At 44.2% G+C, this 15,726-nt stretch overlaps 1 protein-coding gene across 1 annotated transcript in view; it reads left to right on the plus strand.

Annotated features, from left to right (window-relative positions):
- Window positions 1-15,726, plus strand: part of LOC126299538 (uncharacterized) — a 462,448-nt gene that overhangs the window by 346,750 nt on the left and 99,972 nt on the right.

The following is a 15,726-nucleotide window of genomic DNA, read 5'->3' on the forward strand; positions in this document are numbered from 1 at the left end:
CATGTGATTACATTTTCACGCAGTTAGGGTGCATAGGTCCTGAGAAGTCAGTACAGAGAACAACCACATTTGGCCGTAATAACGGCCTTTAAACGCCTGGGCATGGACCCAAACAGAGCTTGGATGGCGTGTACAGGTACAGCTGCCCATGTGGCTTCAACAGGATACCACAGTTTATCAAGAGTAGTGACTGGCGTATTGTGACGACTCAGTTGCTCGACCACCGTTGACCAGACGTTTCCAGGTGGTGAGAGATCTGGAAAAATGTGCTGGCCAGGCCAGCAGTCGAACATTTTCAGTATCCAGTATCCTGCAACATGCGGTCGTGCATTATCCTGCTGAAATGTAGGGTTTAAGGGATCGAACGAAGGGTAGAGCTACGGGTCGTAACACCTCTGAAATGTAATGTCCACTGTTCAAAGTGCTGTCAATGCAAACAAGAGGTGACAGAGACGTGTAACCAATGGCACCCCATACCATCACGCAAGGTGATACACCAGTATGGCGATGACGAATACACGCTTCCAATGCCAAACACGGATGCGACCATCATGATGCTGTAAACAGAACCTGGATTCATCCGAAAAAATAGCGTTTTGCCATTCGTGCACCCAGGTTCGTCGTAGAGTACACCATCGCAGGCGCTCCTGTCTGTGATGCAGCGTCAAGGGTAACCGCAGGCATGACCTCCGAGCTGATAGTCCAGCTGCTGCAAATGTCGTCGAACTGTTCGTACAGATGGTTGTTGTCTTTCAAACGTCCCCATCTGTTGACTCAGGGATCGAGACGTGGCTGCACGATCCGTTACAGCCATGCGGATAAGATGCCTGTCAGCTCGACTGCTAGTGATACGAGGCCGTTGGGATCCAGCACGGCGTTCCGTATTACCCTCCTGAACCCACCGATTTCATATTCTGCTAACAGTCATTGGATCTCGACCAACGGGAGCAGCACTGTCGCGATACGATAAACCGCAACCGCGATAGGCTACAATCCGACCTTTATCAAAGTCGGAAACGTGATGGTAGGCATTTCTCGTCTCGTCACAAGAGGCATCACAACAACGTTTCACCAGGCAACGCCGGTCAACTGCTGTTTGTGTATGAGAAATCGGTTGGAGACCTTCCTCGTGTCAGCACTTTGGTGTCGCCACCGGCGCCAGCCTTGTGTGAATGCTCTGAAAAGCTAATCATTTGCATATCACAGCATCTTCTTCCTATCGGTTAAATTTCGCGTCTGTAGCACGTCATCTTCGTGGTGCAGCAATTTTAATGGCCAGTTGCGTAGTTGTTTTATACGGCTTTCGGAAAGCTGTCGTGTTATATGTGTTTCATTAAAGCGGCTAAATTAGAATGCAGTGCCGAATAGCATTATTTGCCGGCCGTTGTGGCCGAGCGGTTCTAGGCGCTTCAGTAGATACCGCGCTGCTGCTACGGTTGCAGGTTCGAATCCTGCCTCGGGCATGGATGTGTGTGCTGTATTTAGGTTAGTTAGGTTTAAGCAGTTCTAAGTTCTAGGGGACTAATGACCACAGCAGTTGAGTCCCATAGTGCTCAGAGCCATTTGAGCCACTTGAACCATCCAGAAGACGTGGTCGAATGTCAATATAACCTGGTACACGTACACACCGTCGGGGGGTATGTGAACCAGAGTTGCAATTCTCTGTGACAGCTAAAACGGCCACCAGAACACTGCACTGTTTGTACTGTTTATTACCAGCCTGGTAAGGTATATATGAGGCGTGAACAGCTTTGTTCAGTGATTACGGAAATGCTGTCTACTCCCGTGGGACAGTTTTACGAGCACCTGACATGGTCTGAAATTGGCTTTATTGTGGGGCTCCATTTGACCAACTGGTCAAATCGGCCAGTATGCAGATCAGTGGGGCATTCGGATGTGACAGAGGCCTGATGATGGACTGCATAGGAACATGAGAGCAGGCATAGGTGTAGCCGTCGTCCAAGTCCCGGTCAACCACGCCTGAGGACTAAAGGAGATTGCAGTATTGTGCACATCGCAAACCGTACACATCTACGCCTGCCAACTGGGAACAGCTAATGGACTCCCTGTATCGTTCTGCATCGTCCTGCGCCATTGGTCGGAAACTAAGAACAGCTGGACTAGAGAATGACGGTCTCCTGCGTAGGCTGTCTTTAGCACAACACAAACTACAGCTTACTTCGTATGTGTGAAAGAATAGGGCCTTAATGTCGATCCACAGCCGCACTAAATTATTCGAAATAAATTTGCTAATGCGAATATCTTGGCATCAGCTGTATAAGGCGTTGATATACTGCCTGTTAGTGACATCTGAAAATTTATGCCCGACCGGGATTCGAACCCAGATTTCCCGCTTATCGCTAGCGGTCGCCTTAACCACTTCAGCCATTTTTGCACGCTCTTCGGACCGACCCAAAATTCTGTGTATCACAGTGTCTACATCCTTATACTATATAACTTATATCCATTATTTTATGCTCGCTGCATTGTCCTGCTGGCGCACAAGGACAGCCTGAGTGGTTAAGGCGACCGCTCGCGATACCGCGATACGGCTTAGAGTCCTGGCATAGATAATCATATGTCACTAATGGGCAGTATATCAATGCATAATACGGCTGAAACCAAGTTATTAGCATTAGCGAATTTGTTTCGAGCAAACAGCAGCGTCTGGAGTGATGCCGAGACCGGAAAGCATGGACTTGCGATGAATGGCGTCGCATATTCGGCAAAGAATTCGTGGTTCTGCACTATCCTGAATAACCATCGTCAGTATGGTGATGATTTGTAGAAGGGTCCCATTCTGCCAATGTTCTACTGCTGGCGTCGTGGTGTGGGGAACTTTAGGGAAGATTTCAGATTAAGGCTGGTATTGATCCAGGGACCTTCTGACACCACAACAGTACCTCTCACAAGGTAAACTATCCATCGCACCCCCCTCCCCCCCTCCAGATTTCTACATTTACATTTATACTCCGCAAGCCACCCAACGGTGGCGGAGGGCACTTTACTTGCCACTGTCATTACCTCCTTTTCTGTTCCAGTCGCGTATGGTTCGCGGTAAGAACGATTGTCTGAAAGCCTCCGTGCGCGCTCGAATCTCTAATTTTACATTCGTGATCTCCTCGGGAGGTATAGGTAGGGGGAAGCAATATATTCGACACCTCATCCAGAAACGCACCCTTTCGAAACCTGATGAGCAAGCTACACCGCGATGCAGAGCACCTCTCTTGCAGAGTCTGCCACTTGAGTTTGTTAAACATCCCCGTAACGCTATGACGGTTACCAAATAACCCTGTGACGAAACGCGCCGCTCTTCTTTGGATCTTCTCTATCTCCTCCGTCAACCCGATCTGGTACGGATCCCACACTGGTGAGCAATATTCAAGTATAGGTCGTACGAGTGTTTTGTAAGCCACCTCCTTTGTTGGACTACATTTTCTAAGGACTCTCCCAATGAATCTCAACCTGGTACCCGCCTTACCAACAATTAATTTTATATGATCATTCCGCTTCAAATCGTTCCGCACGTAAGATTGCGCAGTGAATAGCCCGTCGAAAGCTAAACGCAAATCGAACATGAAAAGAGGCAGAAGATGTGCTGAAAAAGAAGCAAAATAGAAAACGTGAACAGTCCCAGCTCCCGATGCGGAACATCGGGCGAACTTCAGAGCTGCAGGGACGTTGTTGTGTCGTTGTGTCGTCACGGTGTTGTCCTGCGAAGAGGCAGATCCGTGTTCGAATCTCCCTCGTACTCCCCGGTCTCCCCCCCCCCCCCCCCCCCCTCACAACATTAAGAACTTTCCGCCCGGTCATTGACGTGTCTCTTCGCTGAACTCAGGTGGATGTGTAGGTCGTGGTGTAACCCCCGTTTGCAACAGCGACGTGTAACGAAGGGACCTTCAGACGTACGTACCTCCTGCTTCTTCTACTCGAGCATCACATGCTGACTCTTGCGTTCCGTTTTCGAAGTTTTGACTCTTTAATTCCTTTGTTGTAACACAGTTCACACACGTTTATTTGCTGTTTACATTTCTGTTAGACGTCCGTGCGGCATCTCGCCTACTCCCCCTATTCATCACATTCAATTGCGACGGTAATGTATTCTCAACACATGACTCATATTCTGTAACCATTTTATAGCATGACAACTGCCAAGACAGTAAAAGGAGAACACACACATCAATGACCGGACGGAAAGTTCATAATTCTGTGGAAAAAAAAGGGGCACGAGAGAGAGTTGAATACGGATCTCACACTTTACAGTAGCCGGCCACTGTGGCCGCGCGGTTCTAAGACTTCAGTTCGGAACAACGCTGCTGCTGCTACGGTCGCAGGTTCGAATCCTGCCTCGGTCATGGATGTTTGTGATGTCCTTATGTTAGTTACCTTTAAGTAGTTCTAAGTTCTAGGTGACTGATGACCTCAGATGTTAAGTCCCATAGTGCTCAGAGCCATTTTTGAGCAGATGAAAATTGGATGGGACCAAGGTTGGACTATATGGAGGATGATCGATAAATGAACCGAACGCGTCGGATTGTTGCAGATGTAGCAGCTCTTGTGTAGTTAGACATTGTCATGTTCAAGGAGAGGTGTGCTCCATGTATGGACAAACTCCTAGAATTTGAAATGAGACTACAACACGCTGTTTCTCACGCACAGACATATTTACGTTACACACCACCATGTTATTTGCTGCAAACATGTAGACGTGAAAATTAAAGATGTAAAATGTTAATAACATTTGTTTTATTTAAAAAACTTGAAGTATTCACGTAAACATTCGGAGGCGTATTCCAGCACGCCCTCATACATTAAACATCAACCATGAGAATACTTTTCCAGAATGGGTGCTGCATTTTATGAACGTCGATCAAAAGGAAAGCCAAATTTTTTCAGAAGTGCTTGAACAGTCCAAGATATTAAAAACATGCACTGGTTAAAATTTTTTGTAGCCAGTGTTTGGTTGCGGTACAAAAGGGAATCTTCGTTTAGATTACCTTGCAGGGCTAAAATGGTGACAGCTGACCGCTATCCACTTCTCCTGAACTAGGTGAATGTAAAAACAGTCCGTAAGATTCCGTGATTCTGAAAGCAAAAAAAAAAAATCTTTTCGGGTCATTCCCGTACTCAGTGTTTTAAAATTGGAAATATTGCGTGATTTAAAATATGGATGGTTTGGAAGCTCAACTTTTTCATCACAATTAGTGCCCTTTGACACACACATTTCCACATCAGAAACACAATTATTGATAGAAAATATTTTGGGTGCAGTGAAAAGGTTATTGCACCATTATATTGGTTTTTGTAGACCGCCTGGAATTAGGCGTTCTGAAAGAAATCTACTCACTGGAAGAAGGACCGACAAGTATTATTGATTTGAAAGTAGACTATGGAAAATATGTGCCTTTCTTGTCTAAACAATGCCTGACAAAGAAATTTTCTGCTTCTGCTCGTATCTCACTATATCGATCTACGTATTTGGCTGGTTTTTAGACATACATTTTATCTCAAAGGACCGACGAGAGATCAAACGACAGTATGAAATATAAAGTATGTTAAATCGTAAAACACAGTTGAGAACAGAGTAGATGACAGCGTAAACTTCATAAACCTGACCATCTGAACAAAGCATAATAAGACGCCAATTTCACACGCATTGGAAACCTACCAAAACACACACTACCATCCACAACACACATTTTCAGTCCACAAAACGGCAGCATTCCGGTATTTGATCAACAGAGCAGGCCAACTACCATTCTCTGAAGTTAATTACAAACAAGAAATGAAAATAATAAAACAAACATCCATTGCAAATGGTTATAACAGCTACATAATAGACACTCGGAAACACTCAATAATGACGAAGCAGTCGCTATACAGAGAACAAAGTAAGATCTGCCATACGATCCCATTTCCGGGTAGTATTTCATATCAGAATAACATTGTCTTCAAACGAATAGGCATGAACAGATTTCACCACTAATAACGTAGCGTATAAATTACCTCTTAACAACAACACAACAAACTCACTACGCCATACAGGTGTACACCAAATTGAACGTTTGGTTCAAATGGCTCTGAGCACTATGGGACTCAACTGCTGCGGTCATCAGTGCCCTAGAACTTAGAACTACTTAAACCTAACTAACCTGAGGACATCACACACATCCATGCCCGAGGCAGGGTTCGAACCTGCGACCGTAGCGGTCGCGCGGTTCCAGATAGAAGCGCCTAGAACCGCTCGGCCACACCGTTGAATGTTTGGATTGGGACCGTTCATACTTAGGCCAGGCAAGTAAATAATTTGAAGCTAGAGTCAAGGCAGCACAAAAAAAAAAAAAATACTACGATCAGCAATAGCCACCCATCTGCATGAAATTAAATGCTAGACATTCTACATATCCGACCTAAGGTAAAAAAAGTACAAATTGTTATGTATGTATAAATTTTGCCACTGTTGGCAACATAAGTATTGCACTTAAGGTTTCTACTAAGTCGCTACATTACTTAAATGTGTACAAAGTATAAGCTATATAAAATTCATAGAAAACAATTGTGTACCAGTGCAGATATTTGCACTTACATATCTATTCGTCTACACAATCAAAGATCTCAATAGTGCTTTGACTTTCTCTGAAATATTGGTTTTGTTTTGCTACATGTTCTTCGCACTTATTAGTTCGTGCACCATCTTTGATCATCCAGTGTTTACAAAGTGTGATGGTTTACAACTGATGTATCACGACAGAGAAAGAAGCCTGTAATCATTCGAGGTATTTTTATCTTACTTATTTTACATTCACATTTACATTTACGCACACTCTTTAGTCAGAGATATCCACAGAGCCACGTTCTCAATTAATGTTTCGCTTTTTCTCGATTAGACAGTGCCGCAGGTTACCCCAAAGCCGTAACCCAACATAAACATGTCATTGTAATCCACATAAATCTACCCTTCGAAACGCGTTGTGGAAATAGACTTGGAATAGTAAACTCGTTTCGTTCGGAATCTTAAAGCAGTTGTATGGTAAATTTACAAAGAAACTTCTGTGTGGCTGGTGTGAATGCGGAGAATGGGGAAATCTACTGATTTAATGGGCTGTGACCTAGGGTACGATAGCTAGAAACGAATATCGTGGCAAAATCGAAACACGTCGGTCGTAAACATGCTGTTGTTGCTGGAATTTATTGTAAGTGATCGTATAACTTATGTACTGCTGGTAGACAAAACGTTGGACGTCCGTGCCTAGTCAGAGAAAATGTACGTCGGAAGCTTTTCTGTATCGTAAAGCTACAGTTGGAATACATTGCAATCGATGACACAAAGGTTTCGATACAAACATTTATTGCATGTTACTGGATATGCGGCTGCTCAGCACACAAGTAGTTCTGGTCGTTTTCCCATTGCATCACATCCGTGATCGAATCAAGATATGCAGTATGCCAAGAGAGAATGTACTCCACGCATTCACCGCTCAAAGACAAGGTCTAATGGCTACCACATTCTAGTATGCAGGGCATCAATCTGGGCATCTCTGGCGCAGGAGGCGTCAGGATAAAGTTCTGGACAACTAAATAAGAGTTCTCCACACCGATGCGACTGTTTCGCGGACCAAATGTGGCGCAGAGTTATCAGAGCTAGGTGATAGACCTGACATCGCACACCATAATCTAATATTTCCTGCAGTCTCTCGTTGTCGCATTAAGAACAGACTGTTATCAACAGTATTAGAAGACGAGGGGAAAAACAAGAGAAGGGTTCATTCATTTGAAACTGGGACAGTAGTGGGATTAGAGGCATTAGCGATAAACTTTAAATGTTTTCAACTAACGAAGACAACTTTCAGGAATAAAGGCGGTTGATAATTTCAGTTTAGAGCAGAGGTGTCCAACGTTCTGCCCACGGGATGCATATGGTCTAAAGCAAGTTTGTGTGGCGCAGGAAATGAGCACCTATAATACGGGTAAAATAATATTACAATCAGAAACTCCGCCACACGATGCTCGTCTTTCATTGGTCCGTCTTTTCCTTTTTTCTCAGCGGTTATTGTTCGTGCATTTTGTGCGGCCCAAAAATACTAGCCTCTACCAATGAGGCCCAGGTAAGCTAAAATGCTGGACATACCTGATTTAGAGAGATACTGGCGATAAAACATATGTTAACACAAAAAACATGGCGATGAAAGCCCAGAAATTACTTTAATTATGTTTAAAACCACCTTAAACGCACGTGAAAAAACAGAAGTTGTCGCTAATCTGCAGTCCCCATAGAATTAGTGGCCATTACCTTTTCGCATCCAATGGTGCTTGAACATACGTCCTGTTCATTTAGTTAATAATTATATATGCAGAAGTAATACAAAACGTAGCACGGAGCTGATACCTTTCTTAATGTATAAAATAATTGTCTAGACAAATTAAGAGCTCGCAGTAATTTAGATTAAGCAGACTGCGAATATTTTATAGGAATTACCGCAGTAGTCCATTTAAGAATTTCATATCCTTCACTGATAGTAAAGTCGTCTTGCTGAATATACGACATCGTTCAAAGTTGACACTGCTACACTGTTCTTCCGGACAACTTACAAACTTTCTTGGTTAAGTCTTCACCATAGGCAGCTATTTTTCCAGCAGAACGCTCTGTTAATTCAGCCCGTGTAAGCGCAAATAGTATACAGCAGGTTAGTGATAGTTCACAATTAATAGTGTGCAAAATTAGTTCCTTAAAACTTCATTCGTATTCATCTTGTTCCGTCTTTTGTTTCTTACCGATCTAATCAATGATAGGATCTGAGTGGATGTATTTTTGGTTGGCAGGTAGGCGAGAGTAATGCTACTGCGGCTGGGGGAGCATTATGAAAGGATATTAGTTGCCGTTTTGGTCGCATATAATGACAAATAACGAACTTGACATCCATATCATAAATCGGAGGATCGGACATGAATTCTTGTTACTTTTGACACTTAAAAAAACTAAGTTGTAAAGCTAGAATCATTTATGCCGGAAATGGTTTGGTTTCGTATGCTGTGTAACTGACTGCCGATGCGATCCTGTTGAAAGAAACCCTAAACATTGACACGTAAAAAAAATATTTCTGCAACATAACTTAATTCCTGTTAAAGTGGATAACTTAATGCTATCTGCGGGAAAAGGAGTTAATAAGAGTGAATTGTTAGGGACAGAGATCAAGAGCGGATTGCAGAAGTATAAGGGGCAGTCAAAAGAAAACCAGACAGATAGAAAAATATAAGTAAACTATTTATCATTTCAAAAGTAATCGCCATAACGTTTAATATATTTATCCCGCTGAGACACAAGACTGTCAACGTCTTCGTGGAAAAATGTTTGCGGTTGCCTACAGAACCGTGATTGTAGCCAGGCGTGCATTTCTTCGTCGGAAGCACATCGGCGCCCACGGATGTCTGTCTTCTTCAAAAATATGGAAATCGCAAGTGGAGGATGGGGACTATGTGGAGGATGTGTGAGGGCTCCCCGGCGAAACTTCTGGAGTGTACTCGAAACAACGTTGGCAACATAGTGGCGTGCAACAGCATGATTTTTCCATAAAGGCATTGACAGTATTGTTTCACAGTGGGATAAATATACAAACAGTTCCGGCGATCACTTTTAAAGTAATAAGTAATTTATTTACTTTTTTCCCCAATCTGTCTCGTTTTCATTTGACTTCCTCTTTCCCAGGAAATCAGCTATGTTGTTTCCAAGAGAACTACTCAGTCATGCACCTTAATTGACTTAGGAAAAGAGTCTAAAACCAGTACGTGCATGGTCAGAAGGGGATCTGAATTCCACTCCACCGGAATAAGAGTCTAGTGCTTTAATTTATCCATCCGCGCACACGGTTCAGCTGTTACAGTTGATGTATTTATTTTGTCCTAGAAATTTACTGATGTGTGAATGAACTGAAATTAGGAACACACAATTTCTGGCCGGCCGGTGTGGCCGAGCGGTTCCAAGCGCTAAAATCTGGAACCGCGAAACCGCTACGGTCGCAGGTTCGAATCCTGCCTCGGGCATGGATGTGTGTGATGTTCTTAGGTTAGTTACGTTTAAGTAGTTCTAAGTCTAGGGGACTGATGACCTCAGATGTTAAGTCCCATAGTGCTCAGAGCCATTTGAGCCAGCACATTCCTCGATTTACTCAAGCCCATGTCCCATTGCTATTTGAATCCACAGTAAATGGGGTTAGTCTTTTCATTGCCGTGAGCAGAGTAGAAATCAGGCGCGTAGATAAGCTCTTCTTGAGCCTCTAATTTACAGTTTCTTAGGGGACTGTATCTTGTGACACCGGTGGATTTCGTTGAGCTGTTTCGGCCAGATATTGTTCCTGTTGCCGAAGAAGTATACGAGGTTGACGTAGTGTACTGGCTTATGAAAAACATTTCAGTTCCTTCGGAACCGCCAGCAAAGCCCTGAAATGACGCTGCATGGAACAATAGACCCTTTAACGACTCTGAAAATGTGTGTGTGTGTGTGTGTGTGTGTGTGTGTGTGTGTGTGTGTGTGTGTGTGTGTGTGTGTGTGTGTGTACTCTAATCTGTGAAATGGATCTTGCTGCACGAGGAAAATCGGAGCACGAATTTTCACGTCACTGTATGCGTACGTTGTGATATGAGAAATCTAACTACATTATTAGAACAGATTGATAAGAAAAGCTGCTTTTATCCTCACGTTCTGATTAATTATTAAGGGAGTTCGTCTACCTCATAACGGATCATTTGCTTATAGTGCTTTCTTCTTACCCGAGCCAGTGTAATTTTACATTACACCAACAAAACGCTGTTGTGAAGTGAGAAGTTGAGTTGTAAGAAGGGCTACGAACGCGGATTTTAAAAAAGAGAAATGAACGAATATCTTTTACGCGAAGATGGGGAAGTAGAGAATATTACTTCCAGCCTGAGATGTGTTCATTGTTCCGTCGCTGTCAGATTTTAGAGGAAATTGGAATGGAACGGATAGAACGAGTATCAGGCATCTGAAGCGGCCGGGGTCGTGCCCCAGGATGCTCTGGGAATCTACATCAAAAGATCCCGCTGAGTAAACAAGGCACAAGTGAACGACTGGGCAGGCCTCTATCGCACCCGCCGTAAACACGCCGGTATGTTGCCGTACACGCTTATTTGGACTTGGGGTCCCCTAGACTTAACCTTGTTTATTAGCTTCCACGGGCAGTAGCTAAGATATGCATCTTTTATAATTTCGAAATGCACCTACATGTGTGAACAGGCTCCGTTTAAACTCGCTAGAAGGCGGACTCGTGAAATCTTCACTAAATCAGTTCCAATGCAGGTACGTGAAATTTTCGTCTGACGTGCAACATAAGTATTGCAAACAGTCTTCTTCCTCCCATCAGAATATTTCAAGAAACAATTACTCCTCAGTAGAACTACCGAATGATTTCCCTGTGGACTGGATTAACTAGCTGAGGGAAAAGTGTGTTCCCAAAACTACTGCACAAGATTAAGGCGGCCGATCTGAATCTAATTGGAGAAAGGAGAGGCTACACCTGTACTCCGCAGGCCATATTTCGGTGTGTGGCAGGAGGCATTTAGCGTAACGTGGCACTGTCACTTTCCCCTTCCTTGATCCAGTAGCGAATGTTCCAAGGGAACAAAGATTGCTGATAAACCTCCGTGTGTGCTCGAATGTCTTTACCTTCGTGGAATTTCCACGAAATAGCAAATAGCAGTGGACTCCTCTAGGAACGTACGCACTCTGTATTTAAACACAAAAAAACACCTTGATTCTCAACGCCTCTTTTGAAAGTCTGCCACAGGAGTTGGCTGGGCATTTCCGCTACGCCTTCTCACGAACTAAATTAACCTGTGAACTAGACGCGCTGCTCTTGTTTTGGATATTCTCTATTTCATCCCAGCGGTCATATCTCGTACGGATCCCAGACGGTCAAGCAGTATTTAAGTGTTGGTCGAACGAGGGTTTTGTAAACTAACCTTTTTGTGGCTGGACTAAATTTCTTGACGATTCTTAGAGTTCCAGTGAATGTCTGGCGTCTACCTTACCTGCGATACGGTTTGTGGTCATTACACTTCAACCCGTTCCGTACATTTACTCCGAAGATTTTTATGGATATGACTGCTTCCAGTGATCGTTATGCAGTATGCAATCATAAGTAAGGCTCTTTCTGCGCAGTACGTTAAATTGATTTATACTGAGTAAACCACAAAGTTCCGTACCAAGCGTAGATCGCCCGCAGTTCTTCCTGCATGTGGCTGCAGAGAGAGAGAGAGAGAGAGAGAGAGAGAGAGAGACACTTCTGCTTTGAGCACCTCACTGCGTTATCGTGCATGGTGGTATGCCCTTGCCATCGTTCAGCCTTTGAATTTATTTACCTTGCTATCGGTGGCCCTACAATTTTAACATTTTTCCGAACCACAGTGCAAATCCCCGTTATTCTCAATAAAAATTATAACTAGAGGTGACAGAAGCGGTAAATTGTTTAAAAAAAATCATAGGGCCGAATGATACTCGAACACCCAGAAATCTGGTTTTATAATCTCATTCACTTTTAGGCGAGAAATTTTGCAGGAAGATAAGACAGAAAAATCGGCAACGGCCTTCTGGAAGGAACCATTTCAGCTACGGAGCCATCAGAGAATTCTCCCGAAATGATTACGGGATCCCATGAAAACCTTAAATTCCGATCAAACAACTAGGATTCGAACTTGACTCTCCCCAAACAAGAGTCAAGAGTTTTGAAAACAGCGACATGTCCAGTGGATCCCACTGAAATGTGTTAAAAATATATTTTGATGCTATTACTGTTTCTTAAATCAATGGAAAAATGTCATAAACTTAGGTTTTATAGTTGCTTGACTGTGTGTGATCACTTGGTACATAGGTACTATGAGACACGGATACATTCATTCTCATTAAATTTAACGCAGTGTGCTATTTAGTGACCTGTAAATGGCCAGTATGTATCCATACTCAAAACATGTTCAGGTACACATAGCTCGTAAACTGCCTCGTTCATTGTGATTTTGATAGAAAATCGTGAATATGCTGTATGGATCACGTAACTAACTACAAATGCACTTCAGGGTGAATTTCAAAAAGACATATCCGGTGACGAATTGTAGCCTCGTCCCCGTCTCTTATTTCTTGAGCATGATGGCGCAGCAGTAAGAAGCTGGATTCACAATTGGAAGGACCGGAGTTCAACCCTTTGTTAGACCTTCCACGTTACTTTCCCCTCCTCCGATCTCTAAATCGCTTATGGGAAATAGCGGCATGGTCGCTCTGTAAGGACACGGCCGTTGACCTTCCCCATCCCCGTTAACTACGAGTAACTGCTCAGTCTGTAACGACTTCGTCGCCAGCGGTGCGTTGAATACTGATCTTCATTTCTTCTTGAAAAGTTACAGTTTTGTTGCGCACCGGGACTCGACTTCTCATTTAAGACGTACGTTATCGGCTTATATTGCGCCAGCACCTCTCAAGTAATTGAGAAACGTCATAGAAGTCGTGCCGACCGGAAAGACCTTGGAGTATATTTTACATTGAGTTACGAAGACGTTTCTGTAGGAAAGTAAGCTGCTCCCAAAAGAATTATCACATGTCCAGCAGAGACTAGTCGCCTGAAACACGGATTACTTTAATCACACAACACATATAGCAAACATTACAGACAGAGGTAAGTTACATATAAGAGACTGCACTCCAGCAACGTACTTACGAAAAACTAATATGGGAAAAGGAGTTGCTACGTATATTAAGACAGAGCACAAGTTAAAAAACATTGACACAAGTAGATTTTGTGGTGATCACTACATAGAAGTGAATGCTTTTAAATTAATATTGAAAAAAATGGTTAACTTATAGCTGTGCATAGATCCCCACTAGGAAATTTTGAACTATTTGTTGGGAACATGGATTCCTTATCATGGTATCTGTCTGACAGCAACAAGCAATTAATAGTCTATGGTGACTTAAATGTAGATTATAAGGATTCTGTTTGGAAAAATTATCTGGAAATCTTGTTTCGATCCTAAAATTTAATCTCGGTAATTAACTTTCCAACACAGGTGTATAAAGACAGTAGAACCCTAACTGATGTCGTCGCCCAAATAAAAATATTTATAGTTGATGGATCGGAATAAAAGTGGTACAACTCCTAGACAATTTAGTTAGCTTCGTCGGAAACAAAGAATCGTGCCAATCGGTTCAGTAGATTTGAAGTTCCATGCCGCGTGATGAAAAGTCATTTCGAGAAAAACGCGTTCGAAGTTTTGTCTGCATATAAAGCAATATTATGCAACTTACATTCAATTTACTATTCCGGGTCCACAAACTAGTCCTTCCTCTTCCTCAGAGGGCATTCTGCTCGACCTGGGCCGTCCTGCGCTGCCCTAGAGCCTCTCGTGCGGGCGGTGACAAGCTGTTTTCGGCCGCTTGAATCCGGTGGTTGTGCGAATGTTTGGCGAACTGCGTCGAATAAAGTCCCAGGGTGACGTCCATCGTTTTAATGGTCTTAAGAATTGCTGAATACCCTTCGTTGAAGCTGCTCACTGCCAGGAAAGTCGCAATTTCCACAGTCTTCGCACCAGAATGCAAATGCTTAGGAGCTAACTTCCAAACACACGCGTTCAAACTTTCATTTGAATTTTGTGTGTTTCCTCCCAAGCACCGGTACAATAACTCTTCCTCCGAAAGGGCCTCGTAGATCGGATGAATAACTACACTCCTGGAAATTGAAATAAGAACACCGTGAATTCATTGTCCCAGGAAGGGGAAACTTTATTGACACATTCCTGGGGTCAGATACATCACATGATCACACTGACAGAACCACAGGCACATAGACACTGGCAACAGAGCATGCACAATGTCGGCACTAGTACAGTGTATATCCACCTTTCGCAGCAATGCAGGCTGCTATTCTCCCATGGAGACGATCGTAGAGATGCTGGATGTAGTCCTGTGGAACGGCTTGCCATGCCATTTCCACCTGGCGCCTCAGTTGGACCAGCGTTCGTGCTGGACGTGCAGACCGCGTGAGACGACGCTTCATCCAGTCCAAAACATGCTCAATGGGGGACAGATCCGGAGATCTTGCTGGCCAGGGTAGTTGACTTACACCTTCTAGAGCACGTTGGGTGGCACGGGATACATGCGGACGTGCATTGTCCTGTTGGAACAGCAAGTTCCCTTGCCGGTCTAGGAATGGTAGAACGATGGGTTCGATGACGGTTTGGATGTACCGTGCACTATTCAGTGTCCCCTCGACGATCACCAGAGGTGTACGGCCAGTGTAAGAAATCGCTCCCCACACCATGATGCCGGGTGTTGGCCCTGTGTGCCTCGGTCGTATGCAGTCCTGATTGTGGCGCTCACCTGCACGGCGCCAAACACACATACGACCATCATTGGCACCAAGGCAGAAGCGACTCTCATCGCTGAAGACGACACGTCTCCATTCGTCCCTCCATTCACGCCTGTCGCGACACCACTGGAGGCGGGCTGCACGATGTTGGGGCGTGAGCGGAAGACGGCGTAATGGTGTGCGGGACCGTAGCCCAGCTTCATGGAGACGGTTGCGAATAGTCCTCGCCGATACCCCAGGAGCTACAGTGTCCCTAATATGCTGGGAAGTGGCGGTGCGGTCCCCTACGGCACTGCGTAGGATCCTACGGTCTTGGCGTGCATCCGTGCGTCGCTGCGGTCCGGTCCCAGGTCGACGGGCA

This window comes from Schistocerca gregaria, chromosome X, assembly GCF_023897955.1.
Source record: "Schistocerca gregaria isolate iqSchGreg1 chromosome X, iqSchGreg1.2, whole genome shotgun sequence".
Classification (NCBI taxonomy): Eukaryota; Metazoa; Arthropoda; class Insecta; order Orthoptera; family Acrididae; genus Schistocerca; species Schistocerca gregaria.